Here is a 26,615-nt window from a genome sequence, read left to right as displayed (position 1 = left end):
CGGCGCGCGGGGGAGGCGGCGCGGCGCGCGGCCCGCGGGGGCTCGGTACCCCGCAGTTCCGTCGGGGCGCCGGCCACTCCTCGGAGCCTCCCAGCTCCGCGCCGCCTCCGAGCCCCTAACTTCAGGTGGCGGAGAAAGTTTGGCTGTTCCGGGAGCGCCCCGGCCAGGACCGTACCCCGGCTCCCCGAAGCCCTGCCGTAGCTGTCCTCGCCCCGGCGCGGTCCGGCCGAAGCCCCCGGCACCGTCCGGCTCGGAGCCCGGGCCGCGGGGACCGCCCTTCCCACCCCGCCGCCCGCGGTGGGCCCCTACTCGGGGACCCCCACCTCGGTGCTCTGCAGCGCGATCTTACGAGGGCGACCCTCTCACGTGCCAAAGAGGGGGAACCCTGAATTCGGGGGGTGACCCTCTCGCATGCCAAAGGATCTGAATTCGGGGGGTGCGTTCCTCCATTTGCGGGGTGGGGAGAAAAGGTGGGGGCTCAACCTGGGGGCGGGGCGCGGCGGCAAGGGGGTGGGGAAGCGGCGGATCTAAGGATGCTCGGGGGACCTCGGGAGGGCGCGGGGAGCGCTTTCTTACTCCGTCGCGGGGTGGGTATTTTGAGGTGGTCCCTCCTGGCGGGCCCCAAGTGGGCTTCAGTCCCTGTGGGGAGGGGGTGGGAGTACTGCTGAACCCCGGGGTGGAGTGTGGGATTTCCAGGATGTCCTCAAGGTCAGAATGGATGTGTGGAACTCGGTCCTCGGACTCGAGAGAAACAGGTGCGGCGAGCTGGAGACAGCCCGGCTTCCGCAGCAGTTGCCGCGATTGAAGTTAGAGACGGGACGCCGCTTCCCCCAGCGCCCGCCGTCGCCGGGGCCCCTCGGGTTTGTGCTTGGTGCCGGCGCGGGGGGCGGTGAGGGGGTGAGGGGCCTTTTGTACGTTCGTACCCCATCCCCCCTTAAAAAGCTTTTTTTCTTTTCTTTTTTTTTTTTGAGTTCTGGATGTCCTGGACACGTCTTCTGCCGGTTTGTCTTCACTGGGGCCGGGACACGTTTGGGGTGCCTGGTGCCCACCTGTCCACGTGTGCAGAGGGGTGCCTGGCGCGTGCGCGGGTGTGTTGTCCCCAGGACGCGCGCCTGGGCCAACCGGTCTGGGCGGGGGAGGGACAGGTACTTCCGCATCCTCACCTGGGAACTTCGCGTGGTTGCCCCGCACCTGGGCGAGCCCTTCAGCCCTGTGGGCTGGCCTCCCCCTTTCCGTTTGAGGAAGTTTCTAATTCCTCGCCCTCTTGGGAGAGGGGGGGAACAGGGCCGAACCCGGATGACACGAGGTTGGCAGTGGAGTCTGTAACAGGGCTGGGGGCGGGGTCGCCCTCACCTGGTGCATCTCCGCCAGCCCCAGGGGTGCCGGCCGCGATTGCTGATGAAAGAAAGGGTGTGAGGCTGGGGCCCGGGGCTGCGCTCTGTGGCGTTTCTGGTTTTGGAAGAGTGCCGCATCTTGTTGACCACTGGGAGTCTTGGGAGGAGCCCTCTAAGCTTCTGCTTTCAGTCCTTCCCTTGAAGCGGGTTATCTGGTACCTCAACGAGGGGCTGGAAACCAGTGAGGCAGAGAAAAATCTGGAGTGACGAAAGTGCACGAAAATACCGCTTGTACTCCCAAGTAAAATGAGTGACTCAACCGAATATACCTGCCATGTATCCTATAGTACTTTATCAAACGATAACTAATTGCCCTATTACACGAAGCTAATGGACAATTGAATAAACCCTTAATTTTCGGAGCCCTGGTCATGAAAAACAAGAACATTGGGTTGCTTTTAAAGACACTTTTCAGGGGAAACACTCAATTTGATATTTAGAGATGAGCATATTGCATGTTAATTATTAGGAATGATGAGTTAGTAAGAGTCTGAGCTAAAATTCCAGTGTACTCTCTTGACTTACACATAATAAAGGACAAAAACGGTTCTTGAAGAAAAGGTCTTGGGAGGGCGCTCAAGAGGGTTTGGCATTCCTAGTCCAAAAGCAGTCTTTGCATATCTCCCTAAGGCCCGGAGACTGTACCTCACTGTGAATGGGTTTCTTGTTCTTAATCATGGTTTAGGTTTATGAATCTCAGAGTGAGATTTTTCTGTGGCGCACGCGGTAGCTTCCAACCAGATTGTATCTTGAGCAGCTGTTGGTTTTTCTGGCAGAGTTGAACACACTTATGTTTTACTACGAGGAGCAGTTGTTCTGTTTCCTCACCATGACCGTCCCACTCGCTAGGCTGGAGTCTCAGTATGCATATGAATCATAATTTATACAGAGAAACCGTGCCTGAGACTTAGATTCACTTTGTTTCTTGGGGAAGATGATTTGTTTCTTTAGTGTATTATCAAAGTAGCCAATGTTCCCTTGTTTATTTTTAACTTGCTAGTGGGCTTTTCTAATGTGAGGAACACTGGGTCCAGGCACGCACTTGAATGTATTATGCATGATGGAAATAATAATCTATTATGCCAGCAGCATTTATGCGTGGGATGGAAATTTTAGAGCCCTTTATTGATTATACCTGTTGCTTTAGTGACAGGGTATAAGATGTTGTTATTGGACTGTGAGACGCTTATTTAAGTGTATAAATTAGCCTGTAAGTACTGTAAATAGTTTCAGGTAAGAACCTGGTAGATTGGTCTATTCCCAGTTACCCAAGAAAAGACTTTCTTCTCCTCCTTCCACATTACTTTTCTCTTGCTCTTCTCCTTGTCTATCCGTTCTCTGCAACTGGAGGCTTATATGATATGTGGCATTTTTTGTGGGGAGGGGAGAGATGATTTTAGTTATTGGTAGAGGGCATTTCCTATGACAAAGGCACTCTTGTTTTCAGAAGACCCAACACCTCACCTTTAAGAAATTGCTTTCTTTGTTCTGAGGTTTTCCTCAATGGGAAGAGAGTGAGAGTCCATGTCTGACGCTTCGAGGGTGATGTCAAGGTGAGTCAGCCGCAGCCGCCCATACAGAAAGGTGGAGCTAACGATGGGTTCTCGTCACAAGTGGCACATGTGGCAAGTGTTAGTACTTTGTTTCCAACCCACAGGAAAAGACAGTCTTTTATAAATCAAATTAGCCCAGGTCCCAGGAAGATGTCCAAACATGCCTAAGCATAGTAAACATGATTTGATTATGGTAGTTGCAGAAAATAGTGTGGTTTTTAAAGTATGAAATATATAACCTCTCTTTCAGGCTGATTAATGCAAGCCTTCTCTATATGAGGGTTATTCTGGATGAAAAATTTAAACACTGCTCTCTCAAATCGTGAGGTCTTCAGTGTGCTACTTTGGTGCTAGCTAGCAATGAGAGTGAAGTCGCTCAGTCGTGTCCCACTGTTCGCAATCCCATGGACTATAGAGTCCATGGGCTTCTCTAGGCCAGAATACTGGAGTGGGTAGCCTTTCCCTTCTCCAGGGGATCTTCCCAACCCAGGAGTTGAAGCCAGGTCTCCCGAATTGCAGGCAGATTCTTTACCAACTGAGCTGCTGGGGAAATCACCAGGCTGACACCAGCACCTTCAAATACTCCCTTTCCTGCCTGGCTTCTAGTTGATAGGTGGTGTCTGAGCAGAGGACTTTTGAATGCTGCTAGGAAGTGACTTTACTAGTGGACACGCCCTGTGTGTGTCAGCGATGGCTTTGAGCTCAGGGGGCCTTTATGAAGGGCGCTATTTGGGGCCAGTCTTTTGGAAAATAGAACTTGTGCTTCTGGGCTGGTGTTCTAGAACTGGCTTTTCTTACCTGTGCATCGGGTGAGACAGGCTTCTCCAGGTATCGGTCTGGAAGGCAGCAAGAGGCTCCTATTCCCCTGGTGCCCACTGGTAGAGATACAAGGGCCTGGCGAACCACTGCTGTTATGTTCTTCGTCTGCCCTGGACTGCCCCCTGCACGCTGCCTGGCGCTTGCTTCCTCTAGCACTCAGGTCCTGGGTCTCTGTCAAAGCTTCCAGGAACCTGAGAAGTAATGTGCCTCCTGCCCCCACGGGGGACAGTCCTTTAACCGACAGGCATCTAAGAGCTGTAGCTCCCAGTTTTCCGGCTCTGGGAACAGGGTGGCTCTCTGTGAGGCCCACGCTGTTTCCAGAGCTCCTGCACAGGCTGAGCAGAAGTGCTTCCACTCAGGGCTTTCCTGACCGCCACCCCCCGGGGGGCTTCCTTCCCTCCCCCAGTTCACGGCCCCACTCCCCTTTCCCGAGAGCCCTGCCGGATCAAGCCCTTAGATAGGGATCCTCATCCCAGGGTCTGACGTGGGGAACCTGGATGAACCCAGCGCCGCAGTGGCTTGGCCGGGTGGGCACTGAGAAGCTCCAGGGCTCTTGGCCACTCAGGGCTCCGTGTCCCACACTCCCGTCTTCCTTCCCGGCCTTATTCTCTGCCTCACCTGTTGCTTTCCTTTCATCCCTAGCTGTCACTCCGTTTCTTCTCCCCTTGCCCAGCTGGGCCTGCAAACCCAGTGGGCCCTTCTTGGCTCTGCTGATGACCATCAGAATTCCCAAGTTTGTTTACAGAACAGAAAGAGACTCACAGAATTAGAGAATGAACTTATGGCTGCCTGGGGGAAGGATGGGGGTAATGGATAGTTAGGGAGTTTGGGATGGACATGTACACACTGCTCTGTTTAAAATGGGTAACCAACAAGGACCTGCTGTATAGCACAGGGAACTCTGCTTGGTGTTATGTGGCTGCCTGGATGGGAGGGGAGTTTGGATAAATGTATATGTATGGCTGAGTCCCTTCACTGTTCACCTGAAACTGTCATAACATTGTTAATTAGCTATACTTGAGTACAAAATAAGAAGTAAAAAAAAAAAAATCTTAAAACTTGGCATGGAAAAAAAGAGAATTCCCAAGTTTGCATGCAAATTGTTAACCAGTTCATGTTCTCTGCCTGCCTGTAACCTGTGTGCACTGAGCAGGCTTGCTCTGACAGTTTCTGTGTCATGCCACATCTCCCGGATTAGGCTGAGATCCTGGAGAGCAGTTGTTGTTCAGTTGCTCAGTCGTGCCTGACTCTTTGCAACCCCATGGACTGTAGCACATCAGGCTTCCTTGTCCTCTGCTTTATCCTAGAGTTTGCTCAGCTTATGTCCACTGAGTCAGTAATGCTATCCAACCATCTCATCCTCTGCCGTCCCCTTCTCCTCCTGCCCTCAGTCTTTCCCAGCATCAGGGTCTTTTCCAATGAATTGGCTCTTCGCATCAGGTGGCCAAAGTACTGGAGCTTCAGCATCAGTCCTTCCAGTGAATATTCAGGGTTGATTTCCTTTAGGATGGACTGGTTCAATCTCCTTGCCGTCCAAGGGACTCTCAAGCGTCTTCTCCAACACCACAGTTCAAAGACATCAGTTCTTCAGTGCTTAGCCTTCTTTATGGTCCAACTCTCACATCCATACATGACCACTGGAAAAACCATAGCTTTGACTAGAACCCTACTTGGCAAAGTGATGTCTCTGCTTTTTTAATGTACTGTCTAGGTTTGGCGTAGCTTTTCTTCCAAGGAGCAAGTGTCTTTTAATTTTGTGGCTGTGGTCACCGTCTTCAGTGATTTTTGGAACCCAAGAAAATGAAGTCTGTTACTGTTTCCCTTTAACCCCCCATGTATTTGCCATGAAGTGATGGGACCAGATGCCATGATCTTTGTTTTTTTTTAATGTTGAGTCTTAACCTAGCTTTTTAACTCTTTGATGCTCATCAAGAGGCTCTTGAGTTCCTCTTCGCTTTCTGCCATTAGGGTGGTGTCATCAGAGGCTGTACCAAACACTTTGGGAGTCTCCACTGTGCGTAGTGTGCTCTGCCTCGTACCCAGTAGGGCGTTATCTGGGAGATGGCCCCCGCCCCTGTGACACATCTGACACTGACATCCTGGTGGGTGTGAACTTCCTTATACCTGCATGCTGACACCAGGTCTCTCCATTTGGGCCTCGTGATAGAGCTTGCTTTTCAGCTGCTAGTTTCTCCCCATTTCCTTTTTGTTGACGTGTTCCTAATATTTCACATCGTTAGCTTCAGGATAGCCACCCATTAGACTTTCTGACAGCTCCAGGTCTGGTTGGAGTCTATTACTGTGCTTATTTTGTTCAACAGAAAGATGGCATTCTCTTGCTGTTGGAGGGCCAGGGCTCCTCTGAGGAGAACTCAGACATTCTAAATTCTGGCATGCATGTGTATGTATTTGATACTGTCATTTTCTGTGGTAAGACTTAGCTATAAACTAAACTGTTTATAATATATGTCTGGCAATATAATATGTTTATAATATGTCTGGTAATATAATATACCATCTTCTCTGGATGATAGTGTCACTGTTCATACGGAATCATCAGGATAAACCTGGATAGATTTGAATGACCTCTGTTTTCTAATTCAGTAGGCTCCCAGGAACCACATTAAAAAGCAGTCCATTTTAAAGTGAGAGGAGTTATGTGTGCCCTGATATTCTTGTCTGCACACATTTTGTATCATCATTGGATAATAAAACATAAATTCACAAAGTTAACAAGCCAGCACGCCCCGTGTGCCACGAGAGGAGAGCAGGTTCTCCCAGCTACAAATGTGCAGTAGCGGTGTTGGTCAGGTGGGCAGTGGGAGCTGAGTGGGCTGGGAAGAATGAACAGGTACTGGATACACGTGGAGACTGGGAACAGCACCGTCAGTGTGAGACAGTAGGGCGAGTTTAAGCATGGACAGGACGGCTTGTCCATGTCATCCAACTACTTGTCCATGCAGTATTTCAAAAACTCTTTATTAAAATCTTAGCCTTATAGAAAAGTTGTAAAAATAGCAGAGTTTCTGTGTATTTATCTCCAAATTCCCATGATGTTAACACCTCATAAGTACATTGTAATCACTGAAACCAGGAGATGAACATTTGTACAATACCGTTAACTTGTCTACAAGCCTGATGGGAACTTGCCTAGGTTTCCCACCACCAACCTTCCCTGGCAGGAGCCCACCTAGGATTCCATGTTGGGTTTAGCACCACAACTGCCTGGTCGCCTCTGTTTGGTGTCAGACTTCAATTTCAGTTTCTCCTTTTGATCTTGGCACTTTGAGAGAATTGGTCAGCTATTTTGTAGAATGAACCTCAGAGTCTGTCTAATGTTTTCCCATGCTTAGATGGAAGTGATAAATTTTGGGCAAGAACACATCAGAAATAATGTGGCTTCCTCACAGGAGATGGACCATCTCAGGAGATCTGTGATATCAGTGTCTCATTACAGGTGGTGTCACTTTGATCCCTTGTTTAAGGTGATGTCTGTCAGTCTCCTTTTATTGAAGACTGGTATTTAGAAACTAAAATCTGGGTGCTAAGTGTGCTTATCACTGTTTGTTTATAGTCATTTAGGGATTACTCAGGTTAGAACTCAAACATCTGGCTATACAGGCAACAGAAGAAGAGTCATTTATGACCTTGAAGTTTCCACCATGAGGATGGACAGAAATAAAGAAGGCAAGGATAATGCTTGATTTTGACATTGAGTTTTGGGTGACAGTGGTTTGTCTCAGTGGAAATACGTACATTTGAAGATATATGAACAAGCTTAAAGGAGAAATGTGAGGTTCTGACGTTCTTGCAAATAAAAGATGCCTGGGATTTGCTTTCCCCCTAGAAATACAGTTGTCTTACAGCATGATTTTAATAGAGATAAGATCATGACTTTGGGATGGGCGATCTCAGGCTCTGTGGCCACGATCTTGCCGTGGACCATATGGGTATTGCAGTTACACATTCTCAGCTCTGACACGTTGGAGCAGATAACCTTCTGAGCTTGTATTTCTTAATCTGAAAAATTGTCGTGGTACCTGCATTATAAGATTATTGGAGGATTATGTGATCAGACATAGGTGAAGTGCCTGCCTGGCGCAGTGTCTGCACTTGGCAACTGTTCACCAGCTTGTTTCCCTCTTCAGTGATGGCGCGGATGTTGGCTTCCTCTCTCAACCCATCTGGCAGGGATGTTGGTCATAAGGAGACAAGAGAGGAAGGGAAGGATTGCTGCAAGTACGGAACTACCTGAGGAATAGAGAACCAAGGCGTGGGGATGAAGGTTCCCATCCTCACGGCCTCCTGGGGAAAGAGCAAGAACAGTCTGAAAGAAGCTTTAATTTAAGCTGTGCTGTCTGCTCTCCTGTTACAGCTCTCAAGGAAAATTAAAGCAATTTTTCACCATGCTCTCTTATTTTTTTAATACAAATGATTATTGAAACCATTCATATAATGCAGGCAAGACAAGGGCTCTGTAATCCCATTCTCAGACAGCTCCTGTTAACTGCACATGTATGCCAGACCCACCGTGTCCAGTAGGGTAAATCCAATAAGTAACACGTGACTGTTCAGCACCTGGGGTGAGGCTGGCCTGAGCTGGAATGGGTACACACCAGATCTCCAAGGTTGAGCACAAAAAATGAATGTCTCACTTAGGCTTCCATTATGTTGATGAAGTGTTCAAATAATATTTTGGATATAATGTGGCTACTGGAAAATCTAAACTTCCACACGTGGCTTGCCTCATTTCTGTTGGGCCGGTACTGCTTTAGACTTACCCATGATGCAGTCAATATGGACTATATGTATAGCATGATCCTGTTTTTTTTACTTTAAATTTTGATCTACTATGGGCCTTTTCACCCTATAGCATGTAAAGGTAAGCTTACCATTTTAATGGCTTCATCACAGGGTTCCTTGGTTGTATTGTTATATTTTTCACCATTCCCATTTTGATGAATGTTTAGTTGGTTCCAGTCATTTGATACTGTGAAAAATGTTGCAGAGCATTCTTGGAACCTTTCAGTATTTTTGGGATAGGAGCCTGAAGGTGGAGTTGCTGGCGTGCACGTTTCCAGGCCTTCGTTGATAAGGCCAGTTGCCTCTAGGAAAGACCAGTCTGTTTCTTCACGCCTCCCTGGCACTAGCTTCCTCTTTCTAAACTGAGACTAAATGTTTGATTTGTGTTTAAAGTTGACTTTCATTGGAGGGTCGAGCATCTTTCCACCTGTTTGGTGTGTTCATTTGTGGTTTTCCTTGATTTTCCTCTGTTAAGACATTGTTCATAACTATATTTTTGCTTATTAAACGATTATATTTTTAGATGTGGGAAGTCATGGAAACCAGAATGTTCTGGATAAAATATTACAAATATGTGTTTTAAATAAGATACTTTGGCATGAGTGTCCCCTTTACTTTTTAGGAGCTTACACATCTCTGAGCTCTAAGTTGGAAACCACTAGTTATGTTACCTGACGTTTATCAACTGCTTTTGAGCCAGGTCATTTCTAAGAGGTGTATGTTAACTCATTTAACAAGAACGCTATGCTGTAGGCACCTCCATCATCCTCATCTACAAATGAGGGACCTCTGCCTCACTTGCCCAAAGCTATACTCCTCCTGGGTAGGAGGCTAGGACCCCACACCCCCATGCCAGCTGCCTGACCACTCTGTTCTGCTGCTTTCCATGAGGTTCTGTTGCCTTCCATGAGGTTCTGTTCCATTGAGGTGGGTCTGGAATGTCATTTGTGCACAAATGAGGCCCTAACATGAAGGGTCCTTTCTGCTGGCACTGCCCTGCCCCCAGCAGCAGAGAGAAAGGAGAAGGAGCGTCTCTGAGTATAGAACAAGGGAGGTGGTCTGACCCCATAGTTCTCTCCTCGGGAAACCTGCTGCTCGAGTCCTTTTGCCGCCACCACTCTCAGCCCCGTGGGCATCCTGGTGCTTCTTAGAACTGTGCTTCGTGAAGGTAAAGCTCTGGTTTTTGGCTCTCCTTAGGCCATACAGGTCCTGAAGCTGGGGTGGGGAGGAGGGTCATATCTACAGAAAGGGCTAAATGTAACAAGCAGAAGGTGTAAATGAAACTCAATTAGTGTAACTTATTTGATTAAAAATTTTTTCAGTTTAAATTTATTTATTTTAATTGGAGGTTAATTACTTTATAATATTGTATTGGTTTTGCCGTACATCAACATGAATCCGCCACAGGTATACACGTGTTCCCCATCCTGAACCTTCCTCCCTCCTCCCTCCCTGTACCATCCCTCTTTAATTGGAGGACAGTTGCTTACCATGCTGTGTTGCTTTCTACCACACAACAACATGAATCAGCCGTAAGTATACACCCCCTACCCATCCCACCCCTCTAGGTCATCACAGAGCACCAAGCTGAGTTCCCTGCGTTACACAGCTTCCCAATAGCTATCTGTTTTACACATGGCATTCAATTTTAAATCTAACCCTCCTTTCATTCCAGGACACTTGTCTGCTTTTCAGACACTTTCCCTCCTGGCTCCATCTGCCTCCTGAACATCTTCCTTCTTGTCATACTTCATGTCTGAGGGGCATTTCGTTCCCTTTCTGGGCTAAGACCAGAGAAGCAGGTCTGAGACTCCTAGAGGCTCTCTCCCACCTTCCCACTTAGTCGAAGGTTTTCACATTTATGGATGTGCCCCGCTCACTGCCTATAGTCTGAACGGTTGTTTGGAAAATGAACTCCCTTTCACTCAGGATGTCAGCTTGGCCATCAGAGACAAGGCCCTTCCTCCAGCATCCAGGACCCAGGATCCTTATTGTAACTTTAGGTGCTTATCAGGGACTTAAGCTCTTCGAGAGCTCCAAGGCTTTTAGATTTGATGCAAGGAGTTCCTCCAGTGTGTGGGTCCCGTTGTAGATGAGCTCAAGTTCAGTTCAGTTCCGTCGCTCGGTCGTGTCCGACTCTTTGCGACCTTGTGGACTGCAGCATGCCAGCCTCCCTCTCCATCACCTACTCCTGGAGTTCACTCACACTCATGTCCATCGAGTAGGTGATGCCATCCAGCCATCTCATCCTCTGTCATCCCCTTCTCCTTCTGCCCCTAATCCCTCCCAGCATCAGGGTCTTTTCCAATGAGTCAACTCTTTGCATGAGGTGGCCAAAGTACTGGAGTTTCAGCTTTAGCATCAGTCCTTCCAATGAACACCCAGGATTAATCTCCTTTAGAATGGACTGGTTGGATTTCCTGGCAGTCCAAGGGACTCTCAAGAGTCTTCTCCAACACCACAGTTTAAAAGCATCAATTCTTTGGTGCTCAGCTTTCTTCACAGTCCAACTCTCATATCCATACATGACCACAGAAAAAACCATAGCCTTGACTAGACGGACCTTTGTTGGCAAAGTAATGTCTCTGCTTTTCTATATACCATCTAGGTTGGTCATAACTTTTCTTCCAAGGAGTAAGCGTCTTTTAATTTCATGGCTGCAATCACCATCTGCAGTGATTTTGGAGCTCCCAAAATAAAGTCTGACACTGTTTTCCATTGTTTCCCCATCTATTTCCCATGAAGTGATGGGACCAGATGCCATGATCTTCGTTCTCTGAATGTTGAGCTTTAAGCCAACTTTTTCACTCCTCTTTCACTTTCAAGAGGCTTTTAGTTCCTCTTCACTTTCTGCCATAAGGGTGGTGTCATCTGTATGTCTGAGGTGGTTGATATTTCTCCCAACAATCTTGATTCCAGCCTGTGTTTCCTCCAGTCCAGTGTTTCTCATGATGTACTCTGCATATAAGTTAAATAGGCAGGGTGACAATATACAGCCTTGATGTACTCCTTTTCCTATTTGGAACCAGTCTGTTGTTCCATGTCCAGTTCTAACTGCTGCTTCCTGACCTGCATACAGATTTCTCAAGAGGCAGGTCAGGTGATTCCCATCTCTTTCAGAATTTTCCACAGTTTATTGTGATCCACACAGTCAAAGGCTTTGGCATAGTCAATAAAGCAGAAAGATGTTTTTCTGGAACTCTCTTGCTTTTTCCATGATCCAGCGGATGGATCATGGATCATGGCAATTTGATCTCTGGTTCTTCTGCCTTTTCTAAAACCAGCTTGAACATCTGGAAGTTCACGGTTCACGTATTGCTGAAGCCTGACTTGGAGAATTTTGAGCATTACTTTATAAGCGAGTGAGATGAGTGCAATTGTGCGGTAGTTTGAGCATGCTTTGGCATTGCCTTTCTTTGGGATTGGAATGAAAACTGACCTTTTCCAGTCCTGTGGCCACTGCTGAGTTCTTGCTAATTTGCTGTGGGAATGATGGAGCTTATACATCTGAGCTCCAAGTTAATGGCCCATAACGCTCATCTTAAAATTTATTCCAGGGCCGGTAAACGGTTACCCTCCTTTGAGTGATTCTAATAGTGATGTGCCCCCTGCAGGCTTTTCTCTCCTTGGCTGAAGTTCGGAGAGGACTAAAGAGGTCCATCATGGCTGATACTTAATGGTTTTCCTGTAGAGCTGTTGCCTTTATAAAGCTCAAACATGTAGTGGCATGAAATCCTGAAAGGAACAAGAATGCCCAGATGCCTTTTGCCTGGAATTCTAAGACCTGGCTTAGAATCTCTTCAGCCCTGAGTAGCTCAGGGCCCCTGGCTTAAGAGCCTCCACAAGAAAAAAGGCACTGGGCAACAGGACGCCAGGCCCCCTGTATGTGGCCTGGATGCTGTGCGTTTGTGGGGAAGAATGAAAGGAAAGATGTTTGAGCTGGTAAATCGTACTGTATTCAACTACATTTGTGTGCCTCCGACATTCAGTTTAGACTCTGGTTTAACTTCCTTTTGCCAGCTGTCCATCCAGACCCCAGTGCAGTCCCACCCGTGTTACGAAGCATGCTCAGAACGTGTTACCTGACTTGATGTGATACTCAGCTTAGGTGGCCTGCAGTCCATGGGGTCACAAAGAATTGGACGTGACTGAGCACGCACGCAGAGCTTAGGGGCTTCAGAGAGGAATTCAGGCAGAATCGATACCATTTTTATGAATTTCTGAGATCAGCAAAACGAACAGTGTTGGTGAAGGATATACATGTGATAAAATGAGTGAAAAAGAGGGGATGAGGGAAAAGGCAACTTGAATAGGGAAAGGGCAGCTGAAATAGTAATTATCCGGGGAGGGTGGGAGTGCTGGGGGAGCAGGAGTGGGAACAGCATTGTTAGCAGGCCGCTCGATTTCCTGACTGGCTCATGGGTATTTGGTTCATTACTGTGCTTCATCAGTTACTTATAAAAAAAGGTGATTTGACGGAAAATAGGATGAGTTATAAAGCCACATTTAAAAAAGCTTTGAGATTGTAGGTAATTTTAGACTGTGTTTCACTGTGTTTTCTTACGTGCGTGCAATGGATGGTTGGGTTTGTGTGTTTTCACAATTGGCTCTCATTGAAGATGTAGGTTGAATCTTATACTCACATCCTTCATGTTCCTCAGGATGGGGCTTGGCATGCTGTAGGCACTCAGTAAATGCCCCAGAGCTGCTTTAAAGACCACCTGTACTCCTCACTGTTCCCAGGCCACGGCTCTTTGAGGACGGGTCTCTTCACCAAGGGACCACCTGTACTGTAACGCTCTCTGCTGTCGTGTTGGCACGACTTTTGCCTTAGAGTACCCGGTGGAAAGCCCATCTGTTTCCTCCAGCACTTTCCTAAATCTATGGAATGTGGAGCCCTGTTAGGAGATAATTAAATGTTGTTTTTCTTTTTTTTTTTTAAATTATTGTATGCAAAGGCTTAACCCAAGGTTTGAACATGGGTTAGCAGCAAAGCAACATTTGTGGCTATGAAAGCTCATATCACTGTAACTGCCTTGGTTTTGAATACCCTAATTTCACACAATTTTGATGACGTGCATTTTTTTGCTTTTGCCTTCTAAAGGTTACCGCTTGCCTTAAAAGTGTAATCTTGGAGGGAGGAGGGTCTGAAGAGGGAGGGCATATATGTATAATTGTGACTGATGCACATTGTCATATGGCAGAAGCCAGCACAGCATTGTAAAGCAATTATTGTCCAATTAAAAAAAATAAGCATCATCTTTTTTTTTTTTTTTCACTGAACTCAAGTTTTTATTAACAATCTCACCAAGACTCATGGATATTTGCATGATTAGGTAGGGGTGAATATGAATCTCTATCCTTTATTCAAGATCAAAAAAAGCAGGTGGATTTCAAAACAGGCAACAGTGAATCAGGGGAGAAAAATCAGATCAAGTTTGTTTCAGTCAGTTTCTCCTCACAGGGACAATGATGATGCTCAGTTTTAATCTAAAGATTCAGACCATCTTATGCTCATCCCTCGGCCAGCATCTGCGCGGAGCGCCTCCTGCCTGCAGTGATGTGTGTCACAGCCCATCCCTGCAAAGCAGTCTTTGGCCTTGAGCTCTTCTGTCCAGTAGTTCATTTGTTGTATGAATAAGTCGTAAGGAGGTGTTCCTGCATTAAAAGGAGATAAACTGCTTTATCTTATCTCATCAGATTTAATCAAGTTCTTAGTTTGCCTGCACTTGCTAATAAGAGCTGATGTTTATTTGTGAAATAAGGAAAATGACTCCTGGGGAAGCCTGGTGTGCTGCAGTCCATGGGGTTGCAAAGGCTCGAACAGGACTTAGCCATTGAACAACAATAAGGAAAATGAATGTCTCCTTAGCCACAAACTAGTGTTTTTTTCCTGCTTGCTTTTTTAATGGTCATTTTACAGTGTGTACGTGTGTGTAGCTATGTAAGAAGCTGAGTGCACCAAAATGATAAGAATACCCTTAAAATGTGGTTTTTATGACTAACACATCAGAGCCTATCGGAAGGAATGGTTTTTCCTTCAGTATATTCCCTTTGGCAGAGATACAAGGATACGGGAGCTCATCAGTAGTTCTGAAATTGGCTTCAAATCTGATGACATTCTTTTTCCTTTGTATGGAAGGCAGAACCTTTGCCTGGAAGCTATGCTTTGTTTTCTGGAAACTTCCAAGGGTTATTGAAAGAATGAAGCTGTTTGAGTAAGGCAGGAAATCACTGGCTTACATTTCTGTTACAGACAAAGTGTGGCTTGCAGGTACAGATGACAGTTTTGTGCAGCCTCTTACTAGCCGTTGTCCTCAGGAGTAGTCAGGCTTCAGATGTTTTTGGTGATGAATCTGCGTAGAGCCTCCCCCTGTCAGAAAAATACTCATTTGAATGTAGCAGTTCTGGTTTGTTTGGTAAAAAGGCTCACCAAAATTTTAGTGACACTAATTTGTAGTCCCATTTAAATATATATGGTTGCTAATATAATTAGGTGTATAATTGCCTGACTTGGGTGTATAATTGCCTCAAAGTTATGACAAGTATAATAGCATAAATAAATACCTATTGATTTAAAAAATCAAATGAAAAGCCCATTCCACCTAATTTCCGAAAAGGCCCTTTTGAAAGTAGACCTTCTCACTGCTGCTATGCATCAGGCAGGATGAGAAAGGAAGGCAGAGCAGTCTTATTTGCAGTTGCCAAAAGGTAGTGTTCATCGTGCGTGGATGGATAAACAAAATGGGCCGCATCCATACAATGGAATGTTATTCGGCCTTAGAAGGGAAGGATGTTGGTTCAGCCTGATCCCAGCGGCGGCCCCAGTGGCTCCTGTCTTTCCTGGTTCTCTTCGCTATTTCCCCTTCACTTCTACAAATGTGGTCGCCAGTGTGGCTGCCTGTGGTCTCATCACAGTGTTCAGTGACAGGAAAGTGTGTAAGTCGTCTTCACAGAGGATGTGCAGCAGCCCAAGAAGGTGCTGTTCTGCCTGAGTGAAGACACGAACCTCATGCTGGAGGAGGGTGAGGAGGTGCTGGTGGGTGATGCTGGCCAGACCTCAGACGATGCCACGCCACTCTTGTCACGGGGCTGCCACACAAGGATGTAATGCTACCTGTGAGACCAGGGAGAGTGAGAAGGGGGCCTGGGAACCCTGAGACTGCACCCTGAAGAGCAGAGCGATCTGTGCCAGCTCCAAGGATACCGTCGAGGAGAAGCTGATGGGAATCAAGTATGACTACAAGCAAACTGCTCCGAGGAGGTCAAGGACCACTGCACCCTGGCAGAGAAGCTGGGGGGAAGCGTCCTCATCTCCTTGGAGGGCAAATCTTCCTGAGCCCCCACCAGCCCCCTGCCTGGAGCATCTGACAACCCCAGGCCTGCCCACAGGGTTGCAGGCTGCCTTCTTCCTACCAGACTTGGGGGGTGTGGGGCGGGGATCCCAGCAAGGGGAGGGCAATCCCTTCACTCCAGTTGCCAAGCAACACCCCTGCCTCCAGGACCATCCTCCTCCTTCCATCCCTGAAGGTTCTGACCCCCTCCTCAGACTGTTTTGATCTTCTGATTTCTTCTTGTGTTCAAGTAGCTTAAGCTCAAATAGGAGTATGTGGGGGCAGGTGGGTGTATTTTTTTAACCCTTCCCAGTTCTCACCTGTTCCTCCCTTTTCCTGTGCTGCCAACTTCTAACAGCAGTGACTCTGGGCTCGTGTGTTTAGTTCTGTATATAAATGCTGTGTTGTAGAGATGGCCACTCCCCGTGGCCCCTGATTCCCTTTCCCTTTTCCCCTGGGTCGTGGCCACTCATGGACGTAGGACTAGGAAGGAACCTTCAGTTAAAAACAGGCAAAACACAAAGGACATTCTGACACACGCTAGTAAACACTGATGAACCTCGAAGACTCATGCTGCGTGAAATAAGCCAGTTATAAAATGACAGATCTTGTATAATTCTACTTAGCAAGGATCTGCTGTTGCTGCTACGTCACTTCAGTCATGTCCAACTCTGTGTGACCCCATAGACGGCAGCCCACAAGGCTGCCCCGTCCCTGGGATTCTCCAGGCAAGAGCACTGGAGTGGTTTGCCATTTCCTTCTCCAATGCATGAAAGTGAAAAGTGAAAGGGAAGTCATTCAGTCGTGTCTGACTCTTCGCGACCCCATGGACTGCAGCCTACCAGGCTCCTCCGTCCATGGGATTTTCCAGGCAAGAGTATTGGAGTGGGGTGCCATCGCCTTCTCCGTAGGAAGGATCTACAGGAGTCAAATTCATAGAGACAAAGCAGAAAGGTGGTTGTGGGAGGGAGGGGAGAGGAGAGAGTTCAGTGAATGTAGAGCAGCAGCTCTGCTAGATAAGAAGTTCTGGAGATGCGTGGTAGTGACGGCTACCCAACAATGTGAATGTGCTCAATGCTGCTGAACTGTGCATTTCAAAATGGCTAGGATGGTCAGCTTTATACTATGTGTGCTTACTTGCTCTGTCGTGTCCAACTCTTTGTGACCCCATGGACTGGATGTAGCCCACCAGGCTCCTCTGTCCATGGGATTCTCCAGGCAAGAATACTGAAGTGGGTTGCCATTTCCTTCTCCAAATATTATGTGTGTTATGCCACAATTTAAAAAAAAAAGCTCTGGAGAAAAAAGGTAGGGAAAATGTCGTGGGTCAAGAGCATAACCTTCAGCCGGACTCAACCTGGGTTTTGAATACCGGTGTTGTGTGTCACCGTCTCCCCATGCTTATCAGCCGTGTGACCTTCTGTTGTTGCTAAGCCTGGCTCTTTTTACGACAGAGGAGCCTGAGGCCCTCCGTCCAGGCTCCTCTGTCCATGGGATTACTGGAGTGGGTTGCCATTTTCTTCTCTGGGGACCTTCCCGACCCAGGGATTGAACCCATGGCTCCTGCATTGTCAGGCGGATTCTTTGCCACCGAGCCACCGGGGAAGCCCTTATGTGACCGGGTCTCCCGCCTCATGGGCAGACGCTTTACCATCTGAGCTACCAGGGAATCCCCTTATGTGACCGTAGACAGTTACTTCATCTCTAGATTTCATTTATCTGTAAAACAGGGGTAAGAAGCTGTCATATCAACAGAGGCTTGTTCGTGGGATATAATGAGACCATGTGAACTGCATTAGTTGGTGCTAATCCTGTTGCTAGGAGAAGGTCTTATCCTTGGGCAGCCTCAGTCCCAAGGGCAGTGTGGGGTGAGAGCCCGAAGGGCTGGGAGGGCTGCTGTGGGCGCTGACTCACTGTCTCCGGCCGCTGTACGCGGGCGGCCAGCCTTGGGTTGTGTCCTCTTGCCTAGAGAAGCCCCAGCATTGGTGGCGAAGCCCCAGGGCTCTGCATGTGCTTCTCCTCTCTCAGATGTGGGGCGGGAAAGAATAGAAGCAGGCTTACGGTCCTGGCTTTGTGGACCCCCTGTCACCTCAGATCTTCAGGCCTGGTGCTCCAGACCTCTTACAACTGTGGGGCTCCCCCGACTGTACGGGGGGGAGCATGCCACCTGGACACCACTGACGGGACGCTGTGTGTGGCGTTCGTCCTTCTGGCACTTGGCGGGTGTCTGCAGCAGGCTTTCCCGAGCTGTGGCGAGCTGGGGCTACTCTGTAGCGGTGCACGCCCTTCTCGTCGCTGTGGCTCCTCTAGTTGTGGGGCGTGGCCTCAATAGCTGTGGCGTGTGAGCTTAGTGTCCCCACGGCATGTCGGATTTTCCTGGACCAGGGATCCGACCCATGTCTCCTGCATTGGCGGGTGGATTCCTAACCACTGGACCACCAGCGAAATCCTCTAATCTGTTTTTTTGGTTTTTTTTTTTTTTTTTTTGGACTATCATCAATCCCTGCCTTGGGTTCTGACGGTGGTTTCCATATCTAACCTGCTCTTAGACCCTGAAAACAATGCTGGGATATGGGCTTTAACAACCACTATTACAATCAGTGAAAGTGAAGTCGCTTAGTCGAGTCCGACTCTTTGCGACCCCATGGACTGTAGCCTACCAGACTCCTCTGTCCATGGGATTTTCCAGGCAAGAATACTGGAGTGGGTTACCATTTCCTTCTCCAGGGGATCTTCCTGACCCAAGGATTGAACCTGGGTCTCCCACATTGTAGGCAGACGCTTTTACAGTCTGAGCCACCAGGGAAGTCTACTATTACAATAGTCCAATAATAAATCAGGTTTTTTTTTTTTTTCGGTCTATCTTCTCTGCCAAAAGTATTCCACGTCCTCTCCTTTTTCTCTGGTTGCTTCTTTTTCCTCCTTCCTCCCTTGCTTCACATCCCTTAACCTTCTGTAATCCATTCTTAGTAAAGGCTCCAGGGACTGCCCACCATGTTAACGGCCCTGAAATCTGACTGGCAGTGTGAAATGAAGCGCCACTCAGCGGGCTCCTGGGGTTACACAAGACTCGGCAGGTAGAGAGTTCCCTGCCGTTTGGGGCAGATGCTGCAGGTATCGGCCTGAACTGTGCTCAAGGCGCAGTGTGAGCCACGGCAGAAATCTGAAACTGCCTGAATGCCGGCCAAAGAATAATGCGCCCAGGGCTGTAAGTAACACCAGCGGCCCTGGCACGGTAGCCTGTATTTAAAACGATGCAGCCAAGTGCCCGCCAGATAATTAGTCAGGCTATAACCGAGTTTCAGTTTATCTCACTCAGTAAGTCAGCTCTTGGCTCGAGGCTGGAGTTTAAAATCTTGCCTCACATTTCTTGTGATTTGCCAGGCTGTGGGAGGCAGGGGGTCAGTGGCCACACTTTCCTGATGAGCTATGTTTATGCGTCTGTGTGTTTTTTTCCTGTGAAGTTACAGGACGCCTTAAGAGGTGGCAGTTTTTCAGTGTGGTAAACAGTTAGAATTTGGGTTTGTGGCACTGAAATGTAGAATCACAAGCAGTTGTCACAGAATACAGGGTGATTCTGTGCGTGCACGCTCAGTCGCTTCAGCCGTGTCTGACTCTGCGACCCCGTGAACTGTAGCCAGCCAGGCTCCTCTGTCCGTGCGATTCTCCAGGCAAAAGTCCTGGAGTGGGTTGCCATGCCCTCCTGCAGGGGATCTTCCCCAGCCAGGGACTGAACCTGCACCTCCTGTGGCTCCTGAACTGGCAGATGTGTTCTTTACCACTGAGCCCCTGGGGAGCCCAGGGTGATCCCATGGACCCTTTAGTCAGTTTCCCCCAGTGGGAATATCTTGCCAAACTATCGTACAACATCACAAGCAGGATTTTGTCATTGATACAGTCAAGACACAGGACATTTCCGTCCCAGTAAGGATCCCTCCTGTTTTTATAACCACACGATCTCCACCTGCCCCCCAGCCTTTAACCTCTGACAACCACTAATTGGTTCTCCATTTATAACTTTCTCAGAATATTATGTGTGGAATGCTACAGTTCATGAACTGTTGGAGTTGGCTTTTTTTCCCTCAACATAATTCTTTGGGGATTTATTTATGCTGGGTATATTGATAATTCCTTCTTTTTATTGCTGAGTTATTATTTCATGCTGTGAATGTACCACAGTCTAACTGTTCACCCACTGAAGGATATCTGGGTTTTTTCTGGTTAACAGCTATTACAGTAAAGCTGCTGTAAACACTGGGTGTAGGTTTCTTCGTGTGAGGGTCAGTTTCAGTTTCTGAGAAATGCCCAGAAGTGGACTTTCTGGGCTGTATGGTTGTGCATGTCTAGTTTTTTAAGAAACTGCCTGATTTTCTGAATGAATCAGTTTCTCTACATCCTCATCAGTATTTCAGATTATTTTTAAAATAGACTTTTATTTTAGAACCATTTTGGATTTACAGAAAAGTTGTGATGTTAGGGTTCCCTTATACCCTATCCCTAGTTTCCTCCCTTAACATCTCATGTTAGTATGCCACATTTGTTACAACTAATGCTGCTGCTGCTGCTAAGTGGCTTCGATTGTGTCCGACTCTGTGCAGCCCCATAGACGGCAGCCTACAGGCTCCCCTGTCCCTGGGGTTCTCCAGGCAAGAACACTAGAGTGGGTTGCCATTGCCTTCTCCATGTTACAACTCATAAACCAGTATTAAAAACATGAGAAGTCTGTACTTTATTCGTATTCCCTTAGTTTTTACCTAGTGTCCAGGCTGATATTGGTGTAGCTGGTGGGTAGGGAGTGGGGAAGCCCCAGGTTATGGCAGAGACTGCAGGAGAAGGGGAGTTGGTGAGGGGATCCCTGATGGGGTGAGACACAGGAGGTATGGGGATGTTCATGGAAGGGACAGCCTGAATTCTAAAATCCCTGGTGTCAGAAGTGTCCTTCCTTTCCTGAGTCTTCTGGAAATACAGCCCTCTAAAAGCACCTCGATAAATCACCTTGTCATCAGATTTTCCACTTTGCTTCCTTAGTTGTTGAGCAAGTTTGGCTTATAAGGATGAAGGCCTTTCATGGGCTTTGGCAGTTGGAGGGGAGGGAGGCAATGAAGAGGTGATGCTTTGAGAGATAGCCCTGAAACCAAGAGGATGGTTCTTAGCGGGGCTGGTGCCTTAGGGGTTAGCACTCTAATGAGCAATTTATCAATGCAGCGCTGAATAATTTGGAGTGAACAAAAAAAGCCAGCCAAGGCCCCCTGTGGTCCTTCATATAAATGCAATATAAATACCGTAGGACCTTGCTTTATCTGCAGTTTTACCACTTTTCTCTAATGGTTTATTTTTGAATTGTTGGTTTAACCTAGACTGTAAGCCCTCAGGGCAGCAGTGGCCTTTACACACAGGTTTTTACAAATGATAAAGTGTTTTTGCCTCACAGATGGGGGCAGATGGCAGATGGGCTTGGCTTTATTTGTTTTGGAGACCTGAATGTTCAAGTTATACATATTGCTTTAAAAAACCAAAAGGAGCCCTAGGCGTAGGAGATAATCTCTTGACTGTGGGTCATCGCCTGTCTCAGCTGGGGAAGCAGGAGGAACAGGGGCTTCTTGGAGGGCAGGGGATCTCAGACTAGATCTTAAAGCGTCGGTAGGATTTGGGTCAGAGGACAACGAGGAGGAAAGTGTTTCCATGACCTTTCACAGGGTAATCCAGTTCTGATTCGTATGGCTATTTGCCTCCAATGACTTATTTCTCATCTGCTATAGATCGAGCCTCTAGAAGTTGGACAGTTGACAAATAACCTCCAGATCGAAGAGGGTGATTGAATGTTCTGGAGCAGAATGTGGAAGTGAAGGTAGATGAATGAAACGTGTCAGAGGACCTTACACCCACTGTTTCAGTAGCTTAAGCCTTCTGATTTCAGAGGTCAGTATTAGAAAGGGTCATACCTGTAAACCGTCCTCAGTCCATGGAGACGTGTGAGACCAGCACTTTGCAGGAGGTCCGTGGAAGTGGTCTTTGAATTTTCACACTGTGAGTGCATACAGGTAGACAAAAGGAGAGGGAAGCTTGTGCAATACCCAGAAAGAATTTTCCTAAGGAAACGGTAAATCCTTCAGTCTTTGTTCAGACATTCCCGATGGGGCTTGCTTGCCAGGGTAGCAATCACAGAAAATGTGCTTAGGGGATTTAGTTAACTTGTGTAGGTCTTTAATATCTTTTCCAGGGAGTTCTTCCTTTAAAACTTTCTTGGCATCTTTTATATTCACTTAAAAGACTGATACTTTGGCTGCTTGATGCGAAGAGCTGATTCATTGGAAAAGACCCTGATGCTGGGAAAAAATTGAAGGCAAAGGAGAAGTAGGTGGCACAGGGTGAGATAGATAGGATCACCGATTCAGGAGACGGTGAAGGACAGGGAAGCCTGGTGTGCTGCAGTCTGCTGGGTCACTAAGAGTCAGACACGACTTAGTGACGAACGGCAACAAAAGATTGAAGCCACTGATTTAGTATATGTGTTCAGGATTGGCAGTTCTTTCCAAATTAAACAAAAATTGCTATTAGAGACTGTGAGCTTTGTAAAGTGAAATGTTACGTACTTGTACTTGGTTTTTCTAAAGATGGAAACGTGTAGGTCATAGCTGGGGGGAAAGCTCCAGTGTCCCCTTCACCTCTCCAGAGCTGTGCATTGAGTCTCCATCACTGGTCTTTTCCTGAGATATGTAAATCAACCTTATCTCCTGATGAGGAATCTTACACACTCAAAACTCGGAACCAACAAGTGGTTTCTCTTGGTAGAAGTGAGAACGGGAGATATGGAGGGAAATTTTTATTTCATATTTTATGAAGAAAGCAGTTCAAATATTACCTATTTGCAATGAGCTTGTAATTCTTAAAGTTCTAACAGTTTAGGGAGAATGTACCGAGTTAACTTCTGTTTAAGCATCAGGTTAAACAAAAATTAACAAGTTTGATTCTATCTGTCTTTTCTGTGGCTTAACTGAAAAACGAAGCATGACCATTTCAAAAACTAATTTGAGTTTCTGTGACCAACTTTACCCGTCAGTCGGGTGGACCCACATGGGGGATCACTCATAAAATGTGTGGCCAGGAAGTCCTGTGCCCAGATTCTGGGGAAGATATGAATGGCATGCTACCTGATACCTGGCAAAAGGAAATGACAGCTCTGGTGACTAATAACCGGAAGACAGTGATAAGTTGTAGTGAGAGTTTAACCATCATTTTGGGAGAAAATGTTTTTTGATGAACCGTCCAAACCTTGGAGTGCAGGAGGGTCGTCGACCAGCTTGAGGGACCCATTTACCATCTTCAGCCAGCCGTTTCCTTACTCTGAGTGGGCAGACCGCTGGGAGAAGGAGAATCTGGCCGGCTCTGATTTTCCAGTTATTTTAAATGTTAATCAGTGGCATCTAGTAGGTGGGTCTCCTGTGTTGGTTACCAGTTAGCCTCCCAGGTCTCCAGACTTGCAGCTGTCCCCTCTGGGATCCCCCTGCAAGTTGGGGATCATGCCCAGTGCACCAGAGACTCTCCAGAGCCCTGCCGGGTAACCGATGTGCTGTAGCCCCTCCTGATGGAAGTGGGGTGGGGGGCAAAGCAAAATGCAGCTCATGATACATCAGCACTGAGTTGACTCCTGCTCTTACTGTTTATCTTGGCCTTGGCTCCAACAAGAAGGCACATTTTGTACCTGTCCCTCTTGATAGAGGGCTTCCCTGGTGGGAAGCTTAGATGGTAAAGAAGCTGCTTGCAGTGCAGGGGACCTGGGTTGGATCCCTGGGTTGGGAAGATCCCTCAGAGAAAGGCATGGCTACCCACTCCGGTATTCTTGCCTAAAGAATTCCGTGGACAGAGGAGCCTGGCAAGCTCCATGGGGAAGCAAAGAGTTGGACATGACCGAGCAACTAACACTTTTCTCTTGATAGAAACAAAATTTTAAAAAATTCATCACAATGTGAAAATCATATTAATGTTATGAAACAGATCTAGTGCCACAGGAAACATTGCATCAGAGACCATGTGTGTAAGGTATGTAGATATCTTATGGAGGGGACCTTTTCCTAAATGAAAGTCCTGTTAAATGGGGCAGAGTGTACACAGCTGTCAGTGAAGCTACCTGTCTTCCTCCGGGGACTCACCAGTAGCAGGTGGGATGTGTGGGATCCATGCCAGTAATGCCACTGGGCAGACCAGGGTGTCACCACTTAAAGAGTTTACCACCCATAATAGGTGCAGACTTTAGGAGGCACATTTGAAGCCTGAAATAGAGGGTGAAGGGTGACACCTAAGTACTCCTAAAGATCACTAGAATACAAGTAATAATGCAAAAGTTATCCTGGTTAGGAGTGGTGAGGCCCTGATGGCCAGCTTCTGTGGTCTGAGTCCTGCACGAACATCTCTTGTTGTCTTCATCTAAAACCTCAAACCATCACTACAAACCATCTTGTGGCTTCAGGCAGAAGAGAGACATGTGGTTCCTGTGAATTTTTCTTTGCCTGGTATGTTACACCTGCAAAGGTGTGAACTACTTTGCTGTTTGTGTTCAAAACAGTAGGATTCTGGAAGAAAAATAAAAGCACTCGTAGGATTCTGTTCTTGCCTACATGGCTAAGGTATGAAGTTGTGCAGAGTTCAGTTATGGAAGGGAGGTTAAAGGTCATCTCGCCTGTGTTTTGGGAGCTCAGAGTACAACTGAACTTGCACGAAGCTCACGCCTCCTCTCTTCCTGTTGCTGATGTAAGCAGAGTATCCACCTGGAGTTGAGGCCGGCCCCGCAGCAGCTTGAATAGTCCTGGTTTGTGAGCGGAGCCTGGTCTTTGCTGAATGAAGTGCCTTTTCGGAAGGAGCTGCCCAGACCGGGGACCCTGTTTTTCTGTTGGGAAAGGTGCTCAGAGTTCTCTCAGAAAGCCGAGCAGAGTGTTTCCCACAGTATCAGGCGCCCGGGCTGTTCTGGGCCCAAAGATAACGAAACAAGATAGGAGGGCAGACCAGGATTGTGTGCCCCAGGAGAGGCGTCTGGAGCCACTGCCAGGGGTTCTCCTCCTCCCTGAACCTGATAGGTTGAGAAAGTAGACTGGCCTTGCAAATAAGGTGTGCACCCTGGAACCCTGCCAAGGAGGGAAAACCCAGAACACGCACACGGCCCGTTTGTGCATCTCCTGGGAGAGTGGAGGGAAAGACATTGCGCTGGAAAGACACCTCTCTGAGTGAGCAGGGGCCAACCGTGTTCCTCGCTCCAGTTCTCCATCGGGGTGGGCTCATCCTCATGCATTTCTTTTCCTCTGTAGGAGGGTAACCAGATGGGATGGGGAGGAAAGGAGTAAATCTGAGCAGCCTCCGCTGGGCTTCTCATTCATTGGAGGCCTCCCTCCGTGAAGGCTTGGATCACCTGGTGTCTCAGACAACCTCGGTAACAATCCATTTCAGAAAGATCTGCAGGGGGCACTGCGTTCCATGATGTCATTTTTGTTATCAGCGGCAGTTGCATGAACACTGATGGAAAGAATTGTTGAAATGTGAATGGGGATCTCTGCCCAGGGCCCTTTGCTTTGCCTGGGGATGTTGCTGTTAGTCCCTGGGAACGTGAGAGGGAGAAGCTGCCCTGGAGAAGCTAGAATGGGTGGAGCGGGGTCAGCTTGAGATGCTACAGAGCTGGAAGGCGCGTCTTGCGGTCACTTGGGTTGTGCTCTGCTGACCTCTAGGTTGCAGATGGTGCTGCCTCAGGAAGGGTGGTGGAGTGTGCGACCTGGAGTCCCTGGATCCTCCATAGTCTGATCGGAGGTCTTTCTGCATCAGCCCATGAAGGAGCGGTACCTCCGGGGTTGATGTGGTTGAGGGCTTCTGGGATATGCCACAGATTTTCTGATGATCTGTGGTTTGCCTTCTGTCACGGGTTCCTTGAGGCTGTGGCTGAGCAGTGCTGGCAGTCATATACTGAATTTGTTCTTTAAAGGCAAGATGTCCTTTAAGGAAAGGCTGGGCTCACGAGGAGATTGCATGGGCTTCCCAGATTGTTTAACAACGCGGTAGACTTTCTTCTGCTATCCTTATCCTTATCCTTGATCCTGGCAGCATCAAAAACTGGGCACAGGGATCCCTACTTTGGGTGTTGATGACATTCAGCAGTATGCTAGCGTTTGGCAGGGACTTGCTGGGGTGGGGTGGTGGGGGGAGATTCTAAGGGGGTTTTCCTCACGCAGTTGCTGTTGAAGAATGTTAGGTGCAGAGAGACGAGAACCTGATTCAGGAGAGTTTGGTTCAGGCAGACAGGTTCAGAAAGGGGGCTTTCCTACTTGATGAAACCCAGGAAAATGAGAAGGCGTGAAGCCTCCTTGCCAGGGGCACTTCTTGGGAAACAGGACAGCTGGAAGGTGGCCATTGCCTGGCACATGGGCTACCTCACAAGTGGTCATTTTCATAAGCCAAAAAAAAAAAAAAAAGATGCCAAACCAGTTTAGCAAAAATCTGGTGGCCCCGCCCTTTACTCGTTTCCGCAGTCTCCCAGCTTCCTCAAGTGTGAGTATCTTTTAATTCTGTTTTTCCCTTAGACGCTTTCACCTCTGCTTTGGTTTGGCAGCTGAGAGGGCATCCTGTGCCTAGAGCCATGTCTCCCAGCGTTCAGGACCTCGGCGCTTTGTGTCCTGGCCACCCCACGGTGGGGACTCCGTGCAGAACTCAGTGGTCTCCATGGACGCTTTCAG

At 47.8% G+C, this 26,615-nt stretch overlaps 1 protein-coding gene and 1 pseudogene across 2 annotated transcripts in view; both read left to right on the top strand.

The window, feature by feature from the left end:
• Positions 1 to 26,615, top strand: part of MYO5B (myosin VB) — a 337,450-nt gene that overhangs the window by 1,217 nt on the left and 309,618 nt on the right. The gene's annotated exons all lie outside the window — the stretch shown is intronic.
• Positions 9 to 26,615, top strand: part of LOC132658507 (cofilin-1-like) — an 82,464-nt pseudogene continuing 55,857 nt past the window's right edge.

This window comes from Ovis aries, chromosome 23 (genome assembly GCF_016772045.2).
Source record: "Ovis aries strain OAR_USU_Benz2616 breed Rambouillet chromosome 23, ARS-UI_Ramb_v3.0, whole genome shotgun sequence".
Lineage (NCBI taxonomy): Eukaryota > Metazoa > Chordata > Mammalia > Artiodactyla > Bovidae > Ovis > Ovis aries.
The sequence above is the reverse complement of the archived record's forward strand: the minus strand, read 5'-3'. Positions and strand labels throughout refer to the sequence as shown.